Genomic DNA, 26,482 nt, shown 5'->3' with positions numbered 1-26,482 from the left:
AGGAATGCAGTGAGAGCAGGACGAGTAAAAATCTGTTTATTGTAGAGTAGTGGTTCTCAAATTTATGATCCACTAGGTCTGGGGTTGGGCTTCAGAATTTGTATTTCTAACAAATTCCCAGGTATTACTGACGCTGCTGGTCTGGGGATTTCATTTTGACAATCAATGTGGTAAAACATTGATTCCCCAAGTGAGGTTCTCATAACCCTGGAGAAAGAATATGATATTAAGTAGCAGGTGGGTATAGCATTACGTACTATCAGATCATATAGTGAAAAATGTGTTTTCATTTTCTATTTTAATCACTATTGTTATGTTGAGAAAAGGACTCAAATAAGTACTAGCTTATCTCTGAAATCTTCCTGATATTTACTAATCTCTCTTTTGTAATAAAGAACAGCTCCCAGCTCAAAATCTTTTGACAGAACAGTTATTGTCTTGGTTGGGTCCCCCTCTCCGGAAGCAGACCTTGAGGTAAGGATTAAACGCACGTAGTTTATTTGGTAGGTGGAGGAACACTGGCAGGGAAGAGGTGACTCAGGAAAGGAATGAAAGGCAATCAATAAGAAATTAAGCTACTGAAGCTTAACCCTAGAGGAAAGCTCTGAGAAACAGTGTAAAACATGTGCCTCAGAATTGTCCTGGGAAAGGGGTGAGGGAGTTGGGGTATTAATTCTCCCACATCCGTCATTTACTAGATAAGGGCAGTTCTCAGGGAGACATGGATTCCCAGGCACCTCCAGTCCATTATGCTTGTGGACAAAGTGAGTTCCAGCAGATTAAGAGTAGCCTTCCAAAAATGATGCAGGTGCCAGACATTGGAAGTTAGGGTGAGTCACACAGAAATGGTGAGGGGATCTGCAGGAAAATGGAAGCAATACCGACAATGTCTGCTCCAACTACTTAGCTGAAATCTAATACATTGCTTTGTTTGTATTGTATTTGCTTTTGCAGTTACCTTCCATTTCTTCCAGCTGGTACTGGTTTCCATTTACATTTTTTCCTTTTTTAAAAAATAAATTTACCTAAAGAAAACTAATCGATTTGAAGACAAATGCTATATAGATAATGCTCCAGATGGTATGAGAAGGGGGCAAGATTCACAAAGATAGTACTCAAACAATTGAAGTTTAGGGAATATTGGCATAGTCGTTTAAGTCAGTATATTTTTTTTTTTCTGGAACATACCAGAGAGCAAATATTTTAGGCTTTTTGAGACTTAAGGTCACCGTAGCAAGTACTCAACTCTGCTGGTGGTGTTCAAAAACAGCCATAGACAATACATAAACTAATGAGCATGACTGTGTTACCATAAAACTTTATTTGTGGACACTGAAATTTGAATTTCATATAATTTTCATTTGTCATGAACTATTATTCTTCTTTAGATTTTTTTTTCAATCATTTAAAAATGCAAAAATCATTCTTAGCTTACAGGCCATACAAAAAAGCAGGCAGCAGACCAAATAATTTGCTAACCTTTGATTCAAAGCACAACCTTAGAATCTGTCCTAATTTTACCAATTACCAGTATGACCTGGGAAGATTATCGAACTTTTCTTAGCCTCAATTGCCTGATCTGTATAATGGGGGTAAACATAATATCTACCTCATAAGGTTGGTGTAATAAATAAGTGGAAATGAATGTTTATATAGTGGGTGCCAAGTGGGTTCACAGTATGGGATTAGCCAGTTATTGGAACAAGATGGCCTCCAGGTTGTCAATGTTCCAGTCATTGGACATTGGATGTTTCCTGCCCTGCTTCTCCACAAAGGCAGCCATGCCCAACTCCTCTACTTTGGGACGTGGTTCCAGAAACGATTCTCTATAAGGTAGACCCCTGAAGGCTGAGCCTGAGAATGTCCAAGAGCTTGTCATCACGGATTTCATAGGCCTTGAACTGGGAGCAAGACAACCCAAAATTTGCATTCTATCTAAATTATATCTTCAAAATTAATGTTAGGAATCTCTCAGAATTATGCTGCTGACAGCTGCTGACCACAGTGGTTCTCAAGCGTTAGTATACCTGAAAATCTCATGTAAAAACTGCAGATTCCTTTCCTGAATCGGTGGGTCCAGGAATCTGCATTGTAGTAAACACCCCAGTGATTCTGCTACAGATGATTTATGGAGAATAGTTTGGGAATTGTTGCAAGGATGGAGGGAAGTCCAACCAGGTGAGCACACACTTCTGAACTCCTCTTTAATGGTTTTTCCTTATCTGTTTAACTGCCTCACTTGCTGAAGAGACCTGAATTACAGTATTTGTTGTGTGTGCCAAGACAAAGGTCTGTGCAGGCTTGTTTACCTCTTCTGTCTTCTCTCTTTCTTATTTCTTCTAACCCTCCTGGATTAGAAAATAGTTTATACCAAATTCTCTACTTAGATATCGTGTGTTGATTGCCATAGGCAATTAAACATGCCAGCACAATCTGAAAGGACTTAGGCTATTTACAACTTCTTAGATGGAAATTCCCGAGTAGAGTCTGCATCTTTGGTAGATTAATAAAATGTCACCTCTTAAATGGCTGCTGCCTACAATCTCATTCCAATAAACAAACCCCTAAGGAAAAAATAAAACTATACCTATAGATTTAAGAGGGTCTGATTTAACACAGAAAGAGAAGGCTCCTGTAGAGAAAGTGGGATAGGGGCAATGAGATATTTATAACTGATATTTCTTGAAAACCTACATGTGTTATTGCATTTAATCTTCGCATCATCCTATGAAGGATTACTGCCATTATCTCCATTTCACAGATGAAGAAACTGAGGCATAGAAACGAGGAGTTGTTCAAGGTCACACCAGGTAATGACTCCAGAACTCAGACCTTTAACCACTAAGCTACATCTCTGTCTTAGTCATCTAGTGCTGCTATAACAGAAACGCCACAAGTGGATGGTTTTAATGAAGAGAAGTTTATTTCCTCACAGTTAAAGTAGGCTAAAAGTCCAAATTCCGGGCGTCAGCTCCAGGGGAAAGCTTTTTCTCTCTGTCGGCCTTCTTCTCTTCTGTGTTCCCCTGCACTAGGAGCTTCTCTGCGCAGGGAACCCCGTCCAAAGGACGCGCTCTGCTCCCAGCACTGCTTTCTTGATGGTATGAGGTCTCCATCTCACTGCTCACTTCTGTCTTTTATATCTCAAGAGATTGCCTCAGGCCACAATCCAGTCTTGTAAATTGAGTCCTGCCTCGCTAACACAACTGCTGTCCATCCTCCCTCATTAACATCATAGAGGCAGGATTTACCACACATGGGAAAAATCACACAATACTGGAAATCATGGCCCAGCCAAACTGATAAGCACATTTTTGGGGGGACATAATTCAATCCATGACAATCTCATATGACCCAGATCTCAATAGTTCCCATCTCAACTCTCCCAGCTCAGTTTTATTAACTGGATATTTATATAGCTCCTCCAGAATGTAAAACTTCCAGAATATCTCTCGGCACTTGAAAGATGATAAGTTCTTAACCAAGGCCCAACTTTGCTTTTCAAACCATGTGATTCTGAGTTCCTCACTTCTATAAGCCCCAGTTTTTCAGCTGTTCAATGTAGTTAAGATAAACAGCCTACCTGTCTTGCAGATCTGCTGCTATTCATGAAGTTCAAGTGAGATAACATATGTGAAAGTCCTCTGAACACTGTAAAAAAGTTATTGAAAATGGCAATTTCCCAGCCTGTCATTGTCATAAATTATTTTTAAACATTGAGGAGGAAGAAAGAGTGCATTCATTTCATGAAATCATCTGTGTCAACAATCAGACTTTCCAGTGATCTGGGTTGGTTGTAAAGTCCTAAACCTCCTGATCTTTAGGGAGCAGGGAGATCACTACCTCTACATGGAAGGTGGACTATTTGTCTTGGCTCCTGCTATGTATCAGAAATTGTGGGAGCTTGATAATCAGATGACCAAGGTGCTAGTCACTATCTTGCCACTAATCTTAAGTGAGTCTTTCCCTCCTCCTTCTAGGGGACACAGAGCTGCTTCATGGTTAAGAAAGTGGTTTCAGAAGTCAGACTGCCAGTGTTAAATCTCAGCTCCATCAACTCATGTGTGACTTTGGGCAAGTCAATTCACCTGTCTTGGTCTCAGTTTCCCTATTGTAAAAATGACAGGAAGTAACAGCAACTTACTTTGAAATGCATTAAAATATGGACTGATGAATCTATAGATGGGTGAATATACAGAAATGTGATACAGCATCAAAAATGAATTAATGAATGGATAGATAATATTTGATAAAGTAACTATAGTTAAATGTACATCGTAGAAACTACGTGGTGAGTATATGGGTATTCACTGCACAATTCTTTCAACTTTTCTCTTTAACATTTATTATCATAATAAAATGTTGGGAAATAAATCAAAAAAGGCAACAACAGGGTTGCTTGAAGAGTTAGATGAAGGTCAAGAGGATGGGCCCCTCTAGCTCTTCCAATATGTAAGTCAGTTCCGTGCTAGGTAAGCAGAGGCATGACATGCATAGTTAAAGTGAGAAGCCAAGCCACATGGCACAGAAACCAGGTGGACAGATAGGAGCCAGGATGTAGCCACAGAAGTATCAGAAACCAGGAGGTATACACAAATAGAAGGAGCAAGACTCTGTGCAAGGAGTGCATAACATGAGTCAGACATTGAAAATAAAGACAGTTTGTTTTTATTAAATGTCAACTTCATGTGTTTCTCCATAACACATCCCTCTGGTAAGAAAAAAGCACTGGATCTGGAGTCATATAAATCTGATTTCAAAGCCTGTCTCTGTTTCTTAGTTGTGTGACAATCTCAGACCAGACGAGTTGCTGTCGAGTTGAGTCAGACTCTTGCGAAAGAGTAGAAATGTGCTCCATAGGGTTTTCAATCACTGATTTTTCAGAAGTAGGTCTTTCTTCCAAGGTGTCTCTGGGTGGACTTGAACCTCCAACCTTTTGGTTAGCAGCCAAGCACGTTAACCATTTGCATCACCCAGGGACTATAAAACATAATTAAAAAACAACAACAGCAACAACCCATTGCCACAGAGTTGATTCTGACTCAGAACGATCCTATAAGACAGAGCAGAACTGTCCCATAGGGTTTCCAAGGCTGTAATATTTATGGAAACAGACTGCCACATCTTTCTCCTGAGGAGTGGCTGGTGGGTTCGAACTGCCGACCTTTCAGTTAACAGCTAGGTGCTTAACCACTCAGACCACCTGTCACAAGGAATATCTACCATAACCACAAGGGTGAACCAATGGTGACTATGCTCCTGCTATGACCTCATGCCCATAACTGATTGGAACAATCAGATTCTTTCTCTTGAGAATTTGAACTGATTGATACAGACTCTTGGGAATTGGTCACACTAATGGCAGAACAATGAGACAAGGATCATGAACTCCTGGAGCTGAGTTCTCTGGAACTGACCTGGTCCCATTCTTCTGGGGCCTAGTTGTTCCTTGAATCCATGAAAAAATAAATAAATAAAACCATTATGTTTCCAATAAATTCCAATTTTTGCTTATGCAAGCCAGTGTTGACTTTCATTATGTACAACCAAAAAATACATTTACTAATACAATTTGTCTTCTAACTCAAGAGTTTTCTTAAAGTTTCTTGGCCTTGGTTTCTTCATCTATAAATGGAAAAAACAATACTTTCCCCAGGAGTTGATATACAAATAAAAGAAGACTAGGTATATAAAACTTCACAACACATAGTAAATATTCAATAAGTATCTAAATTGAATCTGAGTTTCAAAATATCTAGATTTTTTCTGAGAAAGTACTTGGAAGCACCTTGCTTAGATGGAGAATGTATGGTCATACAAAAAGAAAAAGATGTTGACAGTCAAGAAGAAGGAAGATGTTCATTGAGTTAGAAATTTGGTTTTAAAAGAAACTTTCTGATTGAGATTTCAAAAACCTAATCAGCTCCATATAAATTTTCAGAACTAGAGTTTCTGTTGAATTTCTTCAATGTGCTAATGCTGATTTGAAAGGCAAAGAAGTACAAAGCAACTGCACAGGAAATAAAAGCTGGATGGAGAGATAATGTATCTTTCTTAACCTCAGAGAGGCTACTCGGAATTTATCTGGCAGTAGACAAGATACTAAAGGACTTTTGATTTGGATTATCCTGTGAGCAATAAGAGATTTTATCATCCAAATTGAGGTAGTGGTGGGGGTGAGTGGAGGCAGGGAACATGAAAATATCTAAGAACAGAAATAATCCAAACTAGAAATACCATAGCTGAGAAAAAGCAAAGGTTTTTCTGAAAGTCAAAATGAGAAGCAAAACTTAGATGCTTAATAACAATTGAGATTTAGTGAGAGAAGATGTCAGCTTGTCCCTGGCAGTTATTATTGTTTCAATCTTGCTCCACCCATTATTCCTCTTTAATACAAATGTTTAGTTATGTTAAACATAAGATAGATATAGAAATATATATAAAGTCTAAAGTGGGTGGGTTGTGAACTTTATTTTAGTTATCTATGTCTTAATCCAGTGGTTCTCAAATTATGGTCCCCAAATCAGCAGTATCAGTATTGCCTGAGAACTTGTTAGAAATGCAAGTTCTCAGATCCCAACAAAGAGGTACTGAATCAGAAATTGTGGAGGTGGGATTCAAAAATTTGTGTTTTAATATGCCCTCCAGATGATCCTAACACTCACCACAGTTTAACAACTATTGTCTGAACCAAACCACTGGGCTTGCAAAATCAAGGCTCTACCAGGTATTTGCTGGCAGCTACTAGACCTATGGATTTGTTGAGCTAGAGTCTTAGAGAAAATAGTCAACCTTCTCAGGACATATCTTAGATTTTCAAGTTTATTGGTAACTGGTAAGGTAGTCATTCTTCCTCTGACTATAATTAAGTTTGGCCTCATCAGTAAGCCTGGTTGGGGGACATTTGCCTTGCACTTATATTTCCCTCTGTCCAAATGCATACCAATTTCTACTGCCTCAATAGTATAAAAAGTCAACAGCATGCAGAAAAGAAGAACCAAATGGCAAGAGAAGAAGCACGTGGAAGGAGGGAGTTCATTAAAAAAAAAAAAAAAGGCAATTTTGATGTTAGTGACAGAAGATATATCTAAAGTTTAGATTGATGGTGAGGAAATTTACAGAAAAAGGAACGTTTCATTCACTGTTTGCTCCTTTTCACCGTCCTTTCTTCCCCTGTGCCTCCCCTCATTACAAAACCCAGCCACTACCCTCCTCACTCTAGATATTCCTTAGAGTTATTTGAAGTCATGTTATTCCAACTGAATTCAACTCATAACCTCTAGCCTCCTTCCTAGACACAGACTTGTTTCTACCATAGGACTTAAAAACCAAACCAAATCCCTTGCCACTGAGTAGATTCCAACTCACAGCGACCCTATAGGACAGAGTAGAACTGCCCCATAGGGTTTCCAAGGAGCAGCTGGTGGATTTGAACTGCCAACCTTTTGGTTAGCAGCCACCCGCTTAACCACTGCACCACCAGGGCTCCATAATAGGACTAGATGATGATTAAGATCAGTTCCACTCTATAATATCAAGATCCCATTCATGCAAGGCAGTTTAGTAGGGGGGAGGGGGTTGGTTTAGAGTACGGTCTCTAGAGTCAGACGACATACAATCCAACCCCAGCTCTACCACTTAACAGTTGGGAGAACTTGAGCAAGTTATTTCACCTCTCTAAGTCTGAGTTACCTTATCTCTAAAATGGGGGTAAGAGAAGTATCTCTCACAGGATTTTTAATGACGATTAAATGAGACCATCCATGTAAAGCATTTACAGCTGTGTCTGGCACATATCAAGGGCTTGATAAATGTGAGTTATTAGAATTATTATTATATTGCCTCTGAAATGCTTCTCAGCCTTCAGCAGCATCTTGAGCATTTCCAGGCATAGAAACAAGGCAGTGCAAAACCCAGGGGATAAAGGTAAATGCGTGAGAGTAGCTAAATCTGAAGGCAGCTAGCAACACAGCAAGCTATCCATTTACTTAAAAATTTTGTTGTCTTTCCATACAAGGGCACAAGCCTTGTATTTGAATTACAGCAGTGGTTCTCAAGGGGAGGAAGGGGCTTTGCCACCCTAAGGGGACATGTCACAATGTCTTCAGATGTTTTCAATTGTCACAACTGGGAGTTGCTACCGGATTCTGTTGGGTAGAGGTCAGGGGTGCTGCTCAACATCCTGTGATGCATCGGACCGTCCTCTCACAACAAAGAATTATCTAGCCCAAAATGTCAACCAAGCTGAGGTCTGAGAAACTCTGAATTATAGCATAGTGTGAATCTGCTTTAATGAGGCTTGATGTATTTTTCAATTTTCAAAAAGTCGATGACATGGAAGACTCTGGCACTTGATCGGAGGAGAGAATGGGTGACCTCTAAGAACTCTCCAACTCCAAGGCTTGATGTATGCAGTTGATCCTAGACTTTAGACTTAAATCAAGAGGGCATAATCACCCTTTCCTCCTTTGCCTCTTTCCTTTTCCCATGATACATTAACTTTTTTAAAAGATGGTTACAACCGTAAGGCATTAGGTGAAATGTTTCTTGCTAACAAAAGAATGTCAGTGGCAATGAGATGTTTGAGAGCTAGAGGAAACCTTAGAAATGACCTAGTGACTAGATTCTAGTTGAACTCTTTCATCCTATTTCGCAGATAAAGAAACTGAGACTTAGAAAGGTGAAGAGACCTGATCAAGGGCACATAAGGCTACAACCACCAGAAGGTGCAGACTCTTTCTGAGAACTTATTTAACTTATTAGTCACACAGTGATCATATCAAGGATTCACCATATGGGTTTTCTCTTCATGCATTTGTTGGCCTTTTTTCAGTGATTGCAGTCTATATCTGTTCCTAACTCTGGAAATCCCTGAATAAGGATCTCATAAGATGATGACGATGGCCAACCAAAAAAAAAAAAAAAACAACAACAGAAAATCCTTTGCTACTGAGTAGATTCTGGCTCATGGCAACCCCATGTGTGTGCAGAGTAAAACTGCACTCCATAGGGTTGTCAAGGCTGTGACCTCTTGAAAGCAGATCACCAGGCACTTCTGGGTGGATTTGAACCACCAATCTTTCTGTTAGTAGTCGAGCACTTAACTGTTTTTACCAGCCAAGGACTCTTAAGATGGTGGCAGTAGAAATAAAAAACGTGTATATTCAAGTGGTATTGAGGAAAAAATGACAAAACTTGCTTTTTGAGTAATCTGTGGCAGCCACTGATGAAGGAAGAGGAGGAATGAAAAGGTGACTTCCGTTTCCAGACTGGGTGACTTGGAGGATGGTGGTGGTTCAATAACGGACAGAAAAATCAGGAGGTGGTTTAGGGTAGCAGGTTGTGTTTGTCGGTTTCCAGGTGCTATCCTTTAGTCTGTGGAGTCTGGGAAGGAGATGAGGGGATCAACGGTGTCAGGGAGGCCCAGAAGAACACAGGTTGAAGAAACCACACTTAATCTGTTGGTCACAAAGCAACTATGGCCCCTGGAAGGAAAATCATCAGGAGTGAAATCCTGACTACCCAGAGGAACCAGGAGCACACCTGTCCTGCAGTCCCGGTTCTCCATATGTTCCACACAGGGCAGGATTAAACACTCCCGAAAGGTCCCGTTAGCTCTGATGTGCTACAGTTCTCCTGTCACTTCACTGTAAAGTGATAATACTTATAATAAAAATCTTTCCCTTGGGGGGAATGACACAAATGTAAGAGAGCATTTAGAGTAACAAAGCATGAGAAAAATAAAAAATAAGATTAAAAAGTTACCTGAAAAAGCTGCAAAACCAGCTTAACGTTTACTAATTTTGTCCACACTCATCATTTCTTAGGTTAGAGCTGCTCCTCACAGCTCCACGAGTCTCATCCCTGGTCCTGACTTTTTCCTTGTTTCTAACATGCAGCATCCATCACCAGTGTCCTTTCCCTTCCCACCTGTCCTTTCCCACCTGTGCTCACAGCAGAATGCAGCCATTTCTCCTCTCTCAGTCACTGATGCTCAGGGACTAGGGAATCACCGCCACTGCCCCCAAGGTCACCCACAGCTTATGACCTGGGAGTCCGTCCCAGCAATGTCAAGTCTGGGAGGACAAACACACATCACTGCCCTTGCATCAAAAGCTACCCTTCCAACCCTAAGAAACATTTTTTTGTTAATTTTAATGGCCCAAACGGGAAATCAAGCCAACATTTTCTCTTAACATTGAAATCTAGGAGAACCAGTTCAAGTCCATGACTTCTTCACCTCTGCCAGCTGCCACCTCCCAGTACCAGCCGCTAAGCCACTTCTTCCGAAGGCAACTAACAGCACAGTGCCACACACTTAGGAGCAAGCTGAGGAAGATGCGTTTCAAATTGAGATCGTGCTTCTGTGAAAGCAACTGCAGGACGGTAGTACTGGCAGTGACCGTGAACGTTGCATGCAGCATAGCATGCCCACATACTCACGGTCACTTCCACACACAGCTAGTTACACACTCATGACAGGCATATCTGTTACACACACACAGAGTTAGACACACAGCACACTCACGATTACACATCCAGGACCATCCATACAGTCCCACACATGTATCCGGTTACACGCACGGTTATGTATGCACAGCCTGCGTTACACTCGGTCTCTCTCTCTCACACATACACACACACACACCCTTCACATATAACCCCATATAGTCAGTGAACACACATCTAGTTTCACAAGTACTTACATACACAAGTGTCAGGCACTGGCCCCAAATCTACAGTGGTCCCACGCTGGAAACACGTCGACACAACCAGCCAGCCCTCCTACACCCTGAGCCGCCGGGAAGCCCATCCCTGCTGCAAAGCCGAATTTCCCGAGTCCGTAGTCCCGGAACCCCCTGCCCTGCCGCGCTGCGCCGCGCCGCCCCGCCGCGTCCCGACCAGCACACACTGGCTCCCGGGGCCCCTGACCCCTGTGCGCACTTGCCGCACCTACCGGCTGCCTGAGGGGAGGGAGCGAGGCGCCCTGGCTGACTGAAGCGGCCACCCCTAGCCGCCGAACCGAGGTTCTGCTGCCGCCGCCGCCACCGCGCTCCCAGCCGCTGCCTGCGCCCTCCCCGCCGCCCCCTCGGGTGCCGGCTGCAGCCCCCGCGCTGGGGGGCCGGCGGGCGAGAGACGCCGGCCCCGAGGCTGCAGGCAGCAGGACCCCAGTCCCCGCTCAACTGGGCGCGCCTTGCATCGTCCTCCTCCCTGACAGAACGGGGCTCCGTGGGCTCAACAGCCCCCAGCCTGGGCAGCACCCCCTGCCCTGCCCCCTGCCGCCCTCATTGGGTGCTGGAGACGTCGGGGCGCGGCCCGGGTGACAGGGCCCACAGGGAAAGTGGACGCAGGGGCGAGCAAACGGGACCTCATTCCCTCCGGACTGGCCAGCAGGCGCCTTCTCTGGTCGGAGCGCTGCCCATTCGATGGAGGTGGGGAGCGAGCTCCTGGCTCACTGCTTGCTCCTGGTTGACCTTGGGCAAATTGCTTAACCTCTCTGAGTGCCCACTTCCTCTACTGAAACGTAATAAATATGAAAGCGCTTGTGGTATCCCTGCCAGGGAAATCCTGTCCCTGAATAGTTACTTCCTTTTCATGCGTCTGACACTGCCAGGCCAGTGTTAGTTTGGGAGCAGGGTTCAGAGTGAGCTTCCTAAGCACCTTAGAAATAAGGTTCCAAGTTTTCTAGAAACGTGTTCCATTTGCCTGAAGTCTCCCTAGGTAACCCTGCCTGTATGCTTTAGTCCCACTGTTTGCTACCCTGGTCCCGAGGTAGCTTGTTCTCACAACTCTGACCACTTGTGACCTTGCGTATGTGATTAGACCGGAGCTGACCTCAATGCTCCCATCTGTAAAATGGGAAGTATAAAAGCACGGTTGTGTTGAGACTTCCAAGAGCTGCTGCCTGTGTCTAACTTAGTGAACTGTAATAGCTGAGAGGAACTGTGACAATAAGAAACATTTGTCCTCAACGCATCGGACAAAAGCATCAAATTCCAGGAACAAAACAATGTAAGAGTTAAATAAGGCATGTTAGGAAGAGAAGGGGAGAGCAGAGCCTTCATCCGGTGAAACAGATGAGGGGTACTGGGTGAATAATTAATCTCCTTGAGACCACCGAGGCTGCCTAGGAGCTTGACAAAACACACTGAGAAGCTGTGAAGAGTGGAGAACCTCAAAAGGCAAATGAACCTTCCAAGAAAATCTTACAAAATATTCATTTACAGTTGTGAGCATGATTCAGGTGGCCTGGAAATATAAACTGACTAACCCGTTCATGCCAGAAACCACTGAGCTGATCCCTCGCAGTTTCTTTTGCTACTGATATTCCCATCTCTCGTTTTCTCCTTCTTTTGCCAGGCTTTGCCTGTCTTCTATATTTTTCTTCCCCATCTTACTCTCACACATCTCTCTTCCTATCTCAATCTCCTCCATCCTATGTATCTCTTCTTTACTTTCTTTGTTCTCACTCCGTCTCAATTCTTTCCACTCTCAGCCATTTTCACCCATTACTTCTCTCCCTGAGTCCCTGGGTGGTATAAAGGCTTAAGCGTTGTGGTTATTAATCGAAAGGTTGGCAGTTCAAGCCCACCCAGAGTCTCCTTGGAAGAAAAGCCTGATGATCTGTTTCTGAAAGATCACTGCCTTGAAAACCGTATGGAGCACAGTTTTAGTCTGCAGCACGTGGGGTCGCCACGAGTCCGAATCGACTCAAAGGCAACTGGTGGTGGTGGTACTTCTCTCCCTGGCATGCATGTATCTTGCATCTTTATTTATCTTATGTCCCTCATTCAAATGTTTTAAGTGGAGAAGATGTAGTTTCTCTACTAATAATAATATACAAACTTAAATGTATCACTACCCTACTTCCTTCAACTTTCTGTTAAAGGACACCATTAACATGCCACTCACGGGAGCTTGAAGCCTGACCATCTTTGACAACTCCACCCCTGTTCTGCTTTCCCCCACTCTCAGCTCAACCACTGGCCAGTGCTGAGGGTCTCGTCCCACTCTGCCACTTGAAAGCAGCGTTGATGGCGCCGCGGTTAAGCACTCGGCTGCTAACCAAAAGGTCGGCAGTTTGAACACACCAGCTTCTCCAAGGGAGAAGGATGTGGCAGTCTGCTTCCATAAAGGTTACAGCCTTGGAAACCCTATGGAGCAGTTCGCCTCTGTCCTATAGGATCCCCATCAGTTGAAATTGACTTGACGGCACACAAGAAGCAACTGCCACTTGCATCTGTCCCTTCCTTCCTATTCCCATGGAACTTAATTATATCTTTTCTGGAATCATCAGAAGGGTCTTCTAACTCATCTCTGCCCCTCCAATCCATCCTCCTCACTGATGTCAGCATAGTCTTGCCCAAGCATATCCCCAATAGTAAGTATCACTCTCTTGCTCTCTAAAATCCTTAATGTCTGTGGAAGACAAAAAATGGCTCTCCCTAAAATGTTCATGTCCTAATCCCCAGAACCTGTAAATTTGTTATTTTACGTGGCAAAAGGCCCTTTGCAGATGTGATTAAGTTAAGGTCCATGAGATGGGGAGAATATCCTGAATTTGATGGGCCCTTAAAAGGATCCTTAAAGGGGTCGTTAAAGGCGGGAGAGAGAGAGAGAAGAGGCAGTCAGAGTGATATGATGTGATGTGAGAAAGACTTGAGCAACCACTGCTGGCTTTGAAGATAGACACTGAGGCCATGAGCCAAGAAATTCGGAAGGACTCTAGAAGCTGTGGAAAGGGAAGAAAACAGATTTTCCCCTATAGTCTCCAAAAGGAACACCGCCTTGCTGACACCTTGATTTTAGCCCAGTGAGATCTGTATTAGACTTGTGATCTAAAGAACTGTGCATTGCTTTAAGCCGCTAAATTTATGGTAGCAACAATAGGGAACTAATACAATGCTTCTCTTTACGTATGCCTCATCTTATTAAAGCTCTCCAACACAGCTCCTACTTTCCTTTCAGCTATCTCGCTAGACCCCAATCTTGGGTTCAAACAATCTCTTCCCTGAACACATTCTATTCTTTCCTCCTCTGTGCCAGTGCTCACAATGTCCTCTCTTCCAGAACACCCTCCTCCAGACATTGCCAGTCCTTCCACCCCTTAATGCCCACTAACTCCATGGAGGAGATCCTGATCTCTCCTGTGATTGCCCAAATACTTCGTGTTTCTAAAAGTATATCTTATAGTCCATCCATTTTAAATGGTGCTCTCTGATGGCAGAGAAGGGAACAAGAGAGAAGAGAGGGCTTCAGCTGCACAGCTTGGAATTCCTCTTGGCTCTCCGCCCCCCAAACGCTGTGTCCATACCTCTGTTGAGACAGCTGCCACCACATTGTGTTGTGTGGTAGTTATTTATGGATCTGCATGGCCCACTGGATTGTGAGGGTATCAGAGGTGGAGACCAGATCTTACTTCCCTTTATATGTCCCAGCCCTTAGAATCATGCCAGGTACACAGTAAGAACTCAATAAATGCTTTTGGAAGGAATGGATGAGGGCAAGTGCAATGTCTGATTATGCTGAACAGACAGGGCTATTAATAAAGTTTACCGGCCCCATCTGTCTCTACTTAGTTGGGCTGGTCAATTGAAGCACCTCAGTTAATGCGATGTGGTTTTAGATGAGGCTGCTTTGATGCATAGCCAGGGTTAGGTACGAGAACTCCCCCCATCCCCACCCCCTGCCCTCGCACCTCCATTCTGAATCAGAGGGTAAGGAGGGAAAGGATCTTGTTGCTCCACCAAGACTACACACATTGGGGAATTTTATTTTCCTAGTGAATTTGGGGTGCTGTTAGGAAGGTAAGGAGCCCTGGTGGTGCAGTGGTTAAGGCTTGGCTGCTAACCAAAAGGTTGATGGTTAGCACCCACCAACTGCTCTGCAGGAGAAAGATGCGGCAGTCTGCTTCAGTAAAGATTACAGTCTTGGAAACCCTATGGGGCAGTTCTACTCTGTCCTACAGGGTCGCTGTAAGTCGTAATGACTTGATGGCAACGGGTTTGGGTTTTGGTTAGAGAGGTAAAATGAAAGCTGACAGCCTAAAATGATAACTGCCTGCTACAAGTCCCTGCAGTGTGCCAGGCATGGTGCCTCCTGGGCTTTGGGAGCCAGCTTCTCTGCCAGGAAGCCTCCAGTATGACGTGCTCAGAGAGCTGCCAGAAATACCACTCAGAGAGATTATGAATCCTTTGAGTCTATTAGTCATTTCTAAACTTGAACATATTGAAGTTTCCTGTTGCCTGTTTCTTCTACTCTGCAGAAACAAATAATATTTTTTGGTTCTGGCTGTCCACACTTTGGTCTACTGGTTCAAAGATCCCGTTATGCGCGTCCTATGTAACAGTTTGCCAAACTAATGAATCATGTTATCAGCACCACACCATAAAGGTTATCTTAAAAGTCCCCTAAGCTTGTTTAAAGTTTATTGTATTTTGGGTGCCTTAGCTACAGAAAGGAGCAGTGTGTGTGTGTATGTGTGTGGGTGAGAAAGAGAGAAATAGAGCAAGAGGGAGAAAGTAGAACAAAAAGAAAGGAACAAAGAAGATGGAAATTAAATTCCAAATCCAAATTACTGAAATAAATCAGTGCTTTTCTTGAACTCACAAACTTGAAGCCTGCATACCTTCCATCCACTTAAGAGCTGCTAAAAATTTAAACAGTTGGGCAAAGCATTTTAATGCTGCTGTGAAAGAAAGGAAACCAAACTGTGAATACCTTTCCCAGAGTAAAGCCAGCGTTGCTGCTTTTATTGTAATAAAGGCCACGGAATAAATAAGACTTGAGAACAGACACTGTGTCATAAAATGGGCACATGGGTCATTCACACAGGTCCTCAATTTACGTGATAGACAATCATGCTATGTCAGGAAACAACTTCTAGCAAAACCTCCTCCAAATAAAGTTGTAAATAGAGGACCTTTTGCAATTTGTTGTTTGTAAGAGTCAAATCTTCCACAAAGGGCCATGTTTATTCTTATTTTGCTACATGTCCTAAAGTTTCTGATTATCCCCCACTTCCTCAAACCCAAATCAGACCTAAGGGGCAAGCCTCATTGCCCAGACTCCTCACCACTGCCACCAGGGAACTCACACTCTGGATCCTGTCTCCTCTCCCACCCCACCTCACAACTTTCTGCTGTGCTCCTGCTCTGTTCAAGGGCACTGGACTTTAGGCTTCTAGTCACATACAGCTCTTTTTCGCCTCAAACCTTTTGCATTTACTGCTTCCTAGCCCTGAAATGGAGGAGCAATGGTGGCACAGTGGCGAAAGCTTTTGGCTGCTAACCAAAAGGTCAGCAGTTCAAACCCACCAGCCACTGCTGGGGAGAAAGATGTGGCAGTCTGCTTCCGCAAAGATTTATAGCCTTGGAAACCCTGTGGGGCAGTTCTACTCTGTTCTATAGGGTCACTAGGAGTCGGAATCAACTTGACAGTAACGAGTTCGATTTTTTTTGGTCGTGTGGTGCAATGGTTAAGCACTCGGCTGCTAACCAAAAGGTTGGCGGTTTGAACTCACCTAGTGGCTCTTTGAGAAAAAGACCTACTGATCTGCTTCCATAAGGATTACAACCAAGAAAACCGTATGGAGCAGTTCTACGCTGTCACATGAGGTTGCTGTGAGTTGGAATTGGCTTGACAGCACCCAACAACAACAACAGACCTGAAATGGAATCTCTGGTTGGTGCAAACAGTTAATGCACTCAGCCGCCAAGCCAAAGGTTGGAGGTTCAAATTCACCCAGAGGCACCGCCAAAGAAAGTTCTGGCGATCTACTTCCAAAAAATCAGCCATTGAAAACCTTAGGGAGCACAGTTCTACTCTGACACGAGGAGTCACCATGAGTTGGAGTTGACTTAACAGCAACTCTTTTTTTTTTTTTAATACCTGAAATGCTTTCTCCTCTGATGCAGTTTAAATATCTTCTTCACAAAGAGGTTTCCCATAATCATTTGTCCCCTGCCCCCATGATTTTCTGCCCTAGAACTCTGTTTATGTCACTTATAGCCCTTATCACACTTTGTAACTATTTCATTATTGTATTTTTTTTTTCTTGCTTACTCTCTGCCTCCCCTCTTAAAACATCAGCTGCTAAAGGTAAGAAGAGGTCACGCACTTCCTGTGGACCCTGGCTTAGAGCGAACACTCAAACACTTGCCTAGTAAGAGTTGAATGGGTGGAAATAGGAACAGACAATCAGATTCGCATATTTGCATTCAGCAGCATCTGTGCCCTCCAGGAGATCAGAGTTGCCCAGAAACCAATGGCCCTCAGAAGCCAAAGGACCTGTCTCCTCGTGGATGAAAGGAAGATCACTCATTTCTAAGAGTGGATGTGGCTGTTGAAGACATAGAATGACAAGCAGGAAGGGTACTGAAAGGGAACAGGTGGTATAGACTTAGTGACATCATATGTGTGCAACTGAAAAATGGATAAGGAGCCAGAGGAGAGGCTCCAGGCTGCCTCAAATAGGAAACAGCCGCCCAGTAGTCAGTCTATTCCAAAAGGAAATAACAGAATCAAGCAAGAGAGTCTGAGATCACATGCATTCAAGATACGGTGTTCTTAGTAACTCACTATTCAGCAAAGCCCGTATTAACCTGCTGTTTAAACACTGGAAAGCCTACCGACTAACGAGCAGAGAACAGAGGCAGATAAAGGGCGGCAAAGCTGAGTTATCGAAGTCCAGATAAGAGGCTCTATGCACCTTTTTGTGCTTAGCTGGTCTTTGTCCTCTAGTCTTCCTGATATTATCTGGTTCAATCGATTTATGTTTGAAAAAGCGGTTAAATAATTCATGTTTTATTATCAATAAAAATCAAATAACTGAATATTTAGTTGATCGGGAAGGAAACCTTGAAAATAAAGTCTTTCAAGGGCTGCTCTTCCAGGCAACAGCAGCCAAATCAGTGAGTCAGTCATCATGAGTGTGACCTGCCGGGCAAAAACCTGGCAGGACTGAAATTTTTAAATCTACTTTTAAATTTAAACCCAAACCAAAAACCTGTTGCCATTGAGTTGATTCCGTCTCATAGCGACTCTGTAGGACAGAGTAGAACTGCCCCATAGGGTTTCCAAGGTTGTAATCTTTATGGAAGCGACCGTCATGTCTTCCTCCCGTGGAGCCACTGGTGGGTTCACACTGTTGAACTTTTGGCTTAGCAGCTGAGCACTTAACCGCTGTGCCACCCGGGCTCCTTTTTTAAATTTACATATAGTAAAATGCATTATTATTTGGTGTACAGTTGTGTGAGATTTGACAAGTGTTTAGAGGTGTATAACCATCATTACGCTCAGGATACAGAACAGTTCCCTCACCCAAAATGTGGCCAAGTGAATTTAAGGATAAATTTTAAAAGCATATTTAAGGGGGGCACTTTGACAAACTTTGGCTGATATAAATAACAAGTCCTTTCCCCTTTCCACTGCCCATGCCCCCTTCCCCATGTAGGTTTGTCCCATTCATAAACCTGGAAGGTATTTCTCTGTAGCTAGGAGGTGAAGCTCCGATAAGGGCAGGGGCTGCTGTGGGAAGAAATGTGGGCAGATATGGAATGGCCTCTTGCCCACAAGATTCCTTGGACTGCTTTGGGCCTTCTGCAGGTAGATGGAGTTAGAAGCACTGGTGTCACTAGGGAGTGCAAGACGTGCAGACTGCACAGGGTGACACTGTCAGAGGGGGTGACACCAAAATGTCTATAAAATTTTTGTGCAGTGTTTCAACAGAAATTTATTATTTTTTATAAAAATATTCCTGCAGTTAATTATAACAACAAAAACATTTTTTTGCAAGCCCAGCTTACATGTATCAATATACCTACAAGGCTAAAACTCTCTGCTAATTTACTTTTTGAACCTTCTAATGAGTTCCTGGTGGCATAGTGGTTAAGTGCTACAGCTGCTAACCAAAAGATCGGCAGTTTGAATCCACCAGGTACTCCTTGGAAACCCTATGGGGCCGTTCTACTCTGTCCTATAGGGTCACTATGAGTTGGAATTGACTCGACGGCCACGGGTTAACGGGTTAATGGGTTCTGGTCAGAGATGTCATTATTACCCAATTACAGTGACCCTTCAAATCACGTGGTTTCATCTGCACAGCACTATAAGCACGCGCTGTTGTTTTCATGGCTGCTGGGTTTTTTTTATAGTCGCTGATTTTGTCAAATTGTCTGGTGTTTTAGCTCCAATATTGTGGTAATTAGTCCTTGCAAACCTATATCAGTAACTTTTTTTGAGAATGAAGTAGTAGAGGAAAAGAAGGTGAAAATCTAAAAAGGCTTTCACCCAGTTACTAACAATGTTGTAGTTAATAACGTAATTCAATGTAGAAAGATTTTACAAAACAACTTTGTTGTTAGTGTTCATATAATCTAAGAAATATTACATTTAAGCAATTTACAACTATATTTATCACATATTATTCTGTGATTCAAACCGATAATAAACATTACTAAGGATTCTGTATGGTCTAGTATGGCAGGAGGTCCCTGGGGAGGGGGATGACACCATGAATTACCGCATGAGGTGACACCAACACTAGTGACACCACTGATTAGACACAAAAATTGATAGCAGTGTTCAAGAGGGATTTGTGAGAGGCTATGTTCAGGGCCCGAGTAAACAAAGCACGGCTCCAACCAGGGGAAGAAGAGGTCTTGACTTTGGGCCTAGAGAGGCAGGTGTTTGGGTCTTTCAGGGCCAGATGTCTTGGCACAAACAGTGGTGGTCTCGGATTGGTGGTGGCAGCAGTGACCTGTCTCCAGGCAGCGTTGTGGGCAATGGGGGTGGTCAGAGCAGAGGGAAACAAGGTGAATGTGGCTGACATATTTGGACTATAGGCACCTGTGTCGTATCCCTTTGGGGGTCTCCTACAGATAAGAGATATTTTATAATAGGATGGTTAGTGGATGATTTGAACTATCATTTCATGTTTAAAGAAGGGCAACCTAGGTGGCTGGGCAGGTGGCAAGTATCTGTTTCACTGGCATTTACTCGCTTTCTACGTAATGGGCCCTGTGGCCTTAGGGGTAGGGATATGATGAATAAGAAGATGTGACCCTTCTTTTCCAAGCATTCAGGGCCATCTGGGGGAGCCAAGGTTGCGCACAGGTAATTTCAATACATAGTGACAGTTGATATGCTTAAGTACAGGTGGTCAGTTCCTTTGAATCAATCTGGCAGTTGCATGGGAAGAGGTTTTCTCATTCCAAACAGCATTAGGGTAGAACTGGTTTGAGTAACAACAAACAACATTACTCATTTATTTAAACACAGTCTGGCATGTTCTGAGAAACAAAACAAGGCTGTCTGTGAATAATCAAGAGAAAACTTTCCTATCATTATGGTAGTCCTGCCTAAGTGAACTGCCCCTAAAACTAATATTACTTGGTTCTTAGCAAAAATTATGATGCATAAGCATTATTTCTCATACTCATCTGGGAGCCATGTGGCTTGGGCAAATTGTTCTTTGGGCCTGGGTATGGGTACGAACAAGAGGGCGTAGGCTTAGGATTCTAAGATTGCCAGAAGAGAGTCTCTGCAAGTTGTAAGGGTATAGCGCAGCAGAGAAACACTGAAGAAATGGATTTGTAAACATCCCCTGTCTCAAGTGCTGTCCTTGAGGAGAAACAGGCTCTGAAAGTCGTAGACATGCTTTCTCTTCCATGTATATAGCACCTTACTATTTTCGAAGGACTCAAGCACATGTTCTCATTTAATCCCCCTAAAATTCTATCTTATCTCCAATTCTGTGGATAACAAAAGCAGAATCACAAACAACTTCCAAAATTCATAAGGTGATAGACTGAGAATGTGATCAAGTGAACCTAGGGTTTTCCTATTCCAGACCAGAGCCTTCTTCACAACTTAGAAAATGGAGTTTGCATAGGTACTTATTCATTCAAAAATCTATTGAGTGCCTATTATGTTTTAGGCAATGAAAATACAGTGGTGAAAAAGACAAAGTTTTTACCCTGGTTTTTTTTTAGTGATGAAGAAAGAAAGAAAACAAGAAATTAAAAAATACATGATACATTTTCACCTAGTGACAAGTACATGCAGAAAAACCAAAGTAGGGTAAGGAATTAAGGTCTAAAAGGTTAATATTTCAGCAGAGGCCTGGATAAAGTGAGAGAGTGAGTCACGTGAAGGTCTGGGAAAGGGCATTCCAGGCAGAAGGGAACACAAGGGCAAAGACTCTGAGGTAGGAAGGAACTCCATGTACATTTGGAGAAGAGTAAGAAAGCAGTATGGCTGAAGTCAGTGATGGGGTGAGGGCAGGTATGAGGATGCCGAGGGAGGCAGGAGTCACATCTCGTATGTGGCAAATAGAGCACATAGTATTTATTATTGTTGTTGTCATTATTTTATTATTGCATAACAAACATTTGTTGAGTACATACTACTTACTAGTCACTGTGCTAAACACTTTTCATGCATTATCTCAGTTGAGGCTCACAGCAACCCTATGAAGAAAGTACTGCTATTATTGCCATTTTACAAATTAAAAAAAGAAAAAAAAGAAAAAAGCACAAAGATTAAGGAACATAACAGTGAGATGACATGCCTAGAAAGGGACAGAGCCAAGATTAAAATTCTGGCCTTCTGACTTTAAATCTTTTGCTGTGAGTAAGCAAGCAACAAAAACCATAGCAATACCAACAACGATGCAAGAACAATATTAGTGGTTGATTACACTGTATGTATTGAGTACTTTCCTATTTTGGACTATTTGAAGAGCTATTATGCAAAGGGAAACAATACATTCAGGCTGGACTTCTGATGCATGAGAAGGTGGAACTGGGACCAGGGTATTACAGAGAAACAGAATTTAGCTCGGTGTAAGACAGTCTCAACATTTTGAGCCGTCTAGCACTGTAGGTACCAAAGTGCAGGCTGGGTGCCATCTTCAAGAAATGCTGAAGAAGGAACCCCTGTTCCAGGTGTGATGTTCAGCAACATCACCTCCCTCCATGACTCCCCCCAGATCACTGAATCCCTGATGCTAAGCTCTGAAAATCTCAGTCCTCTTTGCCAGCTCCTTCTCCAGCTGACACTTAAATGTCGAAGCCCTCCCTCTTCTCCTTGCTCTCTCTGCAGTCTTACATATGATTTCATCCACAATGCCAGCCTTAGTAATCATTTTTATGGGAACACCTCCCAAATTTTGCATTCTAGCACAGAATTGTTTTCTGAGCTCCAGATCTACATCTTGGATGTCAGATATGCTTGCTGCTTGTTGAGGGACCACATGTTATAGTTTGGGCTGACAACCATAGAAAAGAGGCCTAGGGGTGGGGGGTAAATCAGTTTAACTAGGATCTTGGAAAATGTACAGAAATGATAAGGTACTTGATGTTTACAAACAGAGAAGCCATTAGAACTTGAGTGGTACAAGCTTTTGTCTTTGGACCACCTGGAAAAGAAAGTGAAATCTTAGCATATTATTTGGACCTTCAAGGAACTATATTTATACCATCATATAATTTAAATGTTGTTTTCTGGTTTTTAAGGCGCTCTGGTTGTATAACGGTTAAGTGCTCAGCTGCTAACCAAAAGGTTGGTGGCTCAAACCCACCCAGAGGCTCTGTGGGAGAAAGACTTGGCGATTTGCTTGCATAAAGAGTTTGTTGTTGTTGTTAGGTGCTGTTGAGTTGGTTCCAACTCATACCAACCCTATAAATATCACAGCCTAGAAAACCCTATGGGGTAGTTCTACTGTGTTGAAATTGACTCCATGGCACCCAACAGCAACAATATTTCTGGTTTTAAGCTTTTAGAATTAATGTATGGGCATTTAAAAAGACTTAATTAGAGTAACAGAACAGAACATGTACTCCTCAATCTCAACATTATAAAATAAAGGTACAACTGACAAAGTTTGAAAGTTGGATGTAGGAAGATGTAATGAATGGAAGAATGGGACGTTAATGTCCTCTTCGTACAAAATGGTATTCCAGAGATGTTAGTCCCCTGTGGTTAATGAAATGAGCAACAAAAGTTTAAGTGTGCTGTTTGAAGTTATAGAGGTGATCATAAATGGAAATAAGAATCTGATATTACTATGTTGGGAAGTCAATAAACAATGGCAAGTAAAGAAATAGCTATGTAAGCATATTACATAGAGGGAGGGAGGAAATTTCCAGAAGAACTGTAGTGGATACTGGTTTTCTCTAGGTTTCTGAATCCTAGTTTTCATGTGTGGTAGTCATATCTCCTCCATGCAGCATATCTGTGTTTTAGGAAAGTTAAACCCATTGTCAAGGAGCCCTGGTTGCAACATGGTTAAGCCCTTGGCTGCTAACCAAAAGGTCAACAGTTTGAATCCACCGATGGCTCCATGGGAGAAATTGCAATCTGCTCCCGTAAAGATTACAGCCTAGGAAACCCTATGGGGGCAGTTCTACTCTGTCATATAGTGTCACTATGAGTCAGAATCCACTGGACAGCACACAACAACAGCAACAAACCTATTGCCAGTTCAAGATGACCTTGATTGGCCTACATCGTTCAGCATATTCCATCTCCTGGGTCATAATGAACAGTTCAGGGGTAAGCAAACGGCCCAATTAAACCAATGAGTTTGAAAGGGACTTTGCTAGGGGATTCTGGGAAGGAAATATTCTTGCCAGCCTGTGAGAGGTCTCAGAAAGAATGTCTCTCTCCTTCTCCGAACAATGAGGTAGAAGAATGCTATATCATAAAATGCTACAATCATCTCTGCCATCCTAGAGAAAGCCAGTCTGAGGGTAAAAACAACACACAGGGAGGAAAAATACAAAGAATCTCTGAGAAATAGAACAAAAGTCCTGATTATATTGTAATTTTTTGGATCAAACTGTACCTCAAACTATAGATAACCCTTGAACTGTTTGGTGATGTTAAGCAATACATTTTCTTATTGCCTACCCAATATTCTTCTTCATCTTCTTCCACGGGAAAGTAAAATACCAATTTAATTCAGCGACAACACTGTTCCAAAATAAATCACTACATTCTCAGTCTTCCTTTCAGCTAGATGTGGGCACATGGCTGAGCTCTGGCCAATGAGATTTAAGCAGGTGTGTTGTATGGAACTTCCAGGAAAACTTCTTCAAGCTTCCGGTCTTAGCTAGAGCATGCCATATTTGTTTTGTCCTCTTTACTCCTTCTTGTTGTGTGGAATGAGGAGCTCCAGCAGTAGGAATTTTGAAACCTTGAAAATGGAAGCCATGAGGGAGCAGAAAGATATCAAAGCCTGTATCGCCGACGACCATGGAGCTTTTATATACCAAAAGTTGACCACATACCTTCAGGCTTCTTTCATCCGAGAAAATAAATGATTTTCTGTTATACACAGTAAATCTATTCCTCACCGATTATTATGGATTGAATTGTGTCCCCCAGTACCTGTAAATATGACCTTGTTTAGAAAAAGGGGTTTTCTATTGTGATGTTAATGAGGTCAAACCAGAGTAGGGTGAATCCTAAACCTAATTACTTCTGGGAAGTGTCTTATAAAAAGAGAACAGACACAGAGACATACAGAGGGGAAGACAGATGCCATGTGAGGAATGCCAAGGATTGCCAATGGATACCAGAAACTAGGAAAGAGGCCCACTGAAAGAATCTACACAGCCAAGACCTTGATTTGGATTTTAGCCTCCAGAACTATGAGAAAACAAATTTCTGTTCTGTAAAGCCATCCACGGGTGGTAATTTTTGATATGGTAGCATTAGATAACTAAGGCACTGATACTGCTGGTTTCTCTGTAATTTACAAAATTAAACAGTTCTTATAGAAGATGAACTCAAACAGGCAGTTCTCTCCTCTGGAGAAGACTGATTCTTGGGTGGTGAACAGACAGTCGGAGGACTACACCCGTTCCTCATTTACTGACTATCTCACTATCCGACATTTAGGACAGTAGTAAAGAATCTACTGTGCGACTATTTTGCGCATTAATGACCCCACGGACTCGAACACTCTCCCCACGCATAGCTCCGCCACGGTGTGGGGAGGGAGGAGTAGTGCCGCGCCCCCTGGGTGTTGAATCCCAGTCTGGAACCCACATTGTGCCCAATGCTCAGACTACTCTCGGATAGCACCTCCTGTCCCTCCACCCAGCTGTCTCCTTGTGCACTGCACCCTCCGCCCCCAGCTAGCCTGGCATGCAGGCACTGGCCAACGGGTGCTGGGAGCCAGGCGTGGATGGCGAGCGGTGTTCGTCACACTGCCCCACTTTCAGCATCATGAGCCCGAGCTGGGGAGCTGGGTGGCTGAGAAGGCCCCGCCAGCAGACCGCAGCATACATTCGGACTCTAGAGAGCAGAGCGAAGGCGAGCCCGTGACCTCCGCAGGTTCAGAGGCCACGGCTGCCCAGCTGGGAGGGCTGAGGTCAGGAAGGAGGGGACGCTGGGACAGGAAACCTTGAGTATTTCTCATAAGGCAGATTTTCGCATAAAGACCTGGTCTTTGAAACCTAACCATGTCCCTAAGTGAAGAGTGGGTGTATTGCTTTTCCGGTAAGCACTGTACTATTTCATTTATTGAAACTTTGATGAAAAGAATAAAATATGGAGACAAAGCCATTAGGCATGCAGAAGCCCTGGAGTAAAGAATAAAACGTTAAAATACATGATTTGTGGTAGCTCCAAGGCAGGAATAAAATGAAAGAGTAATGTTATACAGGAGTCCTGGACAGTTCTCTGTCTAAAGGTAATTTTAAATTATGGAAGGATTTACTAGAAAGCATTGTATACATGTACATGCATGCACAAACACATTCACACATGGTCTCATAGATTATTTAAATGATATGGGGAAATAGTCACAAAATATTATTAAGAGAAAAGAAGAGTGCTTAACAACACATTGATTAGCATCCCAGGTTTAGAAATGTCTGTGGCACAGAAAAAAGAAAAAGTATGAGAAAGTTCACGAAATATTAGCAGTCTCTGGGTAATAGAATCATACTTAATACTTGCTTTTTTTAATTTATAATTTTACTATTTACCTAATTCTCTACATTTATTATGCCTTACTTTACAATCAGGAAACAAGCAATGTATTTTCTTGCAAATGTTTGTAAAATATTTTTTAATTGAAAAAAGAATTCTAAGCATTGAGAACATAGCTATTTGTGGACACCAGTTGGTGTCAGCTGTGCTGGGGAGCAAGAGCACAGGCGATGTGACCACACATGGGCTCAGAGCAATGGGGAAAGGAGCAGCCTGGCTGCAAAGGCAAACTGGGCTAGCCTTGTAGCTCTGCCCAGGGCCACCCCTTCAGTACTTAGGGAAGGAGGTGTGGCCTGAGACAAAACCGGCCAAAGCAGAGAGTGTGTTCCACACAATCTAAGCAGACCTGCCCATAGGAACATAGCAACTCACCTCCATGTGCAGGCAACCAGGCTCCAGGCAAGCCAGGTTTTGCTCTGGAATCTTCCATCCTTTGTCCAGGGATAGTCCAGAGAAAGCATAGTGGAGACATTAGAGGAGC

At 42.9% G+C, this 26,482-nt stretch overlaps 1 protein-coding gene across 1 annotated transcript in view; it reads right to left on the bottom strand.

Moving 5' to 3' along the window:
- Positions 1 to 11,420, bottom strand: part of HTR4 (5-hydroxytryptamine receptor 4) — a 224,046-nt gene extending 212,626 nt beyond the window's left edge. Inside the window, exon 1 of the mRNA XM_004384919.3 lies at positions 10,955 to 11,420. The gene's annotated coding sequence lies outside the window, so the exon portion shown is untranslated. The remainder of the gene's footprint in view (positions 1 to 10,954) is intronic.
- Between the last annotated feature and the right edge of the window lie 15,062 nt (positions 11,421 to 26,482).

Source organism: Trichechus manatus, unplaced genomic scaffold (genome assembly GCF_000243295.1).
Source record: "Trichechus manatus latirostris isolate Lorelei unplaced genomic scaffold, TriManLat1.0 scaffold00130, whole genome shotgun sequence".
Taxonomy (NCBI): domain Eukaryota; kingdom Metazoa; phylum Chordata; class Mammalia; order Sirenia; family Trichechidae; genus Trichechus; species Trichechus manatus.
The sequence above is the reverse complement of the archived record's forward strand: the minus strand, read 5'-3'. Positions and strand labels throughout refer to the sequence as shown.